The sequence below is a fragment of the Gadus morhua genome, unplaced genomic scaffold (genome assembly GCF_902167405.1).
Source record: "Gadus morhua unplaced genomic scaffold, gadMor3.0, whole genome shotgun sequence".
NCBI classification, from domain to species: Eukaryota; Metazoa; Chordata; class Actinopteri; order Gadiformes; family Gadidae; genus Gadus; species Gadus morhua.
In genome coordinates, this window is record NW_021963997.1 from 42,501 (window position 1) to 45,777 (window position 3,277).

A 3,277-nucleotide genomic window follows, 5' to 3' on the forward strand; every position below is an offset into this window, starting at 1 on the left:
CCCTATCAAAGACCTATTTTATCTCTGAAATATTTGAATCCTGTCAAATCCTGTCGAATCCTTGTAATGTGATTGGTGGATTCAAATAAAGAATTAAATGTGTGTGTGTGTGTGTGTGTGTGTGTGTGTGTGTGTGTGTGTGTGTGTGTGTGTGTGTGTGTGTGTGTGTGTAAGGTCTGCCTCACTTGTATTCATTTTACTCTGAAATAACTTTCAGACTAGCTATTTAAAGCTATAATAATCTGCGTATTTCGTTTATTTAGATAAAGCATTATGAAAAAGTTTGCATGCACAATAAAGCATACAAATATATTTGGCGCGCAGCATTTTCATTTTCCCTCTGGGTTACGCCCCGGATGTTTATGAAACCTAGAAATCCTCACCCAAATCTATTCTCTTGAGTAGAGGCAATAAAAATGCGATATGCGTGGAAGAGACACGGAGAAGGGAGGAAGGAGATGATAAAAGGATTAGAGGGGAGAGGAGAAGAGAGAGTATTTAGTGACCAGAACTGTATGGAGTTTATCTATTGTTTGTGTGTGCGTGTGTGTGCGCGTGCGTGCGCGCGCGTGTGTGTGTCTATAGTTTGTATCTATATTAAGTTAATCTTTGGTGTGTGTTTATCTTTATGGTGTATATTGTGGCAACCCGGCCTGGGCCAATTAAGGAGATGCAGAGCACCTGAGGAACAGGTGGAGAAGCAGGGCTTAAATAGCCTGCTTCTCCACTCATTCAGGGCTCTCCCAACCCTGGAGCTCCTGTACGGAGTCCGGTCCTCGTGGGTGAAGGATTCCAACCACGGGGGGGGGTATAGGACCGTCGATTCCTCCCAGGTATTTTCGATGTTGTATTTTCAGTATGATACTTTGTTTGATTTTGGATCAAACATGCCTTTTTGGCTGCCCAGCAAATTTGTGTCCTGTTTCGGGAGGTGGTGGTTTGTGTGTGTGTGTGTGTGTGTGTGTGTGTGTGTGTGTGTGTGTGTGTGTGTGTGTGTGTGTGTGTGTGTGTGTGTGTGTGTGTGTGTGTGTGTGTGTGTGTGTGTGTGTGTGTGTGTGTGTGTGTGTGTGTGTGTGTGTGTGTGTGTGTGTGTGTGTGTGTGTGTGTGTGTGTGTGTGTGTGCGCTGAGATGGTAGATGTTGAAATGTGGGACAGTGCCCAGGTTTGGGGACCATGAGTAAACTGTTCCTTCCTTCAAAGGTCTATCATGGATATTTAACTGCAGTTCTGTGAGTATCCCAACATAACCATGAAGATGAACTGCAAACTGTAAGTCATTCATTTCTCATTACTCTTGGGCACATTGATGTATTTTGGCTTCCTAGTGAGTTAACCCGGTACCTGAAGGTTGATCCGAGTAGCAAGGATGTTTTATTGGTTCATGGGTTACTTAGGTGTTTGGTTTATGTTGGTTTTAATGGTTTGTTAAAATGGTTACAGGCTCCAAGTTATTGTTGTAATCTAGAGTAATGGGTTGGGTTCTGATATCTTCAGTCTTCTTTCCAGTTACTCTCCTGAGCTCTGCATCTTCATCCCATGAGTGTTGCTTCACTGATGAGGTCGTGGTCTGAGTGAGCAGAGGTGCATACTGGGATACAGAGCTGTCTGAAGTCTACATGTCTGTAGACACGCCCCCTCAGGGGAAACCGAGTGTTTGAGAAACCGTTGTGACGTCAGTTACATGGACTGCAATGTTCTTTAAAATGGAGACAGGGATTCAGAAGGAGAAACACCAGGGGGAGATGAGGGGGCTCCTCATCTCAACGACTAAAACACAACTTCAGTCTCACACAGAGAACCATGGAACACATTCCACAGTCCCCTCCAGGCATCGTGACTCCTCAGGAGCAGTTTCATTACCAAGAAGGTCTTATTTGGGGCCATCCCCATATGGATCCTGCTCCTCAAGAGCCAGCCCCCTCCACTGGGTGGTCTACTGAACAGATGACCTCCTTCCTGCCCTCAGGCTGACCAAAGCTGCACCGTTTGCAGCTGTGAAGGCCCCTCAGTCAGGAAACCACTGGACTACAAAGACATGACTTCAGAGATGTTGAATCAACCTTGGACACATTTTGGAGACGTCAAGTGTAATCCATCACCAATGTGGGACGCCACTGAAGAATGGTGTACATAATTTATTTCTCTGGAGATATTGGTTGTTCTGTTCGGGGTGCCCTGCAAGGAGAACTGGGGTTGGATGATGGAACGTTCTTTGGCATGAGGTTTTTACCCTGCAAGATATGTTTGGCCTTTTATGGCTCAGTGGTGTGTGTGTTTGGGTTTGACATGAGATGGCTGATTTTTGAGTATCGCTAGGGTTCTACTGTGTCTGTTTCCCACTCACACCTGGCATGGGGTTCTACGTGCGTGTCCTGGGTTCTATGCGTGTGTCCGGCTTGCTTTGATCGTGATAATGTTCACACGATGATCTGTGTGATTGGCTTGGGATATTGGACTGGTCAACTAAATCATACCTGATGGACGGCCACATGTTTACTTGAGGCCTCCAGTAGACGTGAAGAGCCCTGAGTGACGCTCCGTAGCGATATCCAACACACTAGGCAGGAAGGAGAGTATCCAACTCGAGTGTAAAAGGATGCAAGCGGCGTGTTCAAATCAGTGACTTCACACTAGGACTTCACCAATCAGGATCAATGGAGGATGGACACCTAAAGGAATTCCAAAAGGAGACTGACGTTGGAAAGGGACCTAAATGGATATTCAAGATGACCTTCAGACCTGTAATGACACGGCTCTTCCTACCTGGCTGGATTGATGGAGAGCCCTGTGGATCTTGTCTTGCTCTCAGTTGCACGTCTTCTCAGGCTGAACTGTACTTGTTTCGGACAGGACTAGCTGAACGATTGGTTCCCTTAAATCAGAACCATTCTGGGAACTCCAACTAGTGCACTCTTCGAGCTGAAGTTGTGCTCTTCAGCTGAGGAGGTAAGGAAACCTTCACTGGGGCTTCAAGGTGTAAGAGGAGAATGTTTTAATGTGTTCCATGGTACTCTGATGAGGAACGTTGTTGTGTTCCACTGGCTGAGAGGAAGAACCCTCACATCTTCCTCTTGGCCTTTCTCCTCTGAGAATCCTGGCGCCATCTTGAAGGATATTCCAGCTCATGTAACTGATGTCACGACAGATTCTCAGACACTTGGTTTCTCCTGAGGGGCGTGTCTATAGAACTGAAGACTTCAGCAAGCACTTTATCCCAGCATGCATCTCTGCTCACTCAGACCACACCCCCATGAGTAGGATGCAACACTCTTGGGAT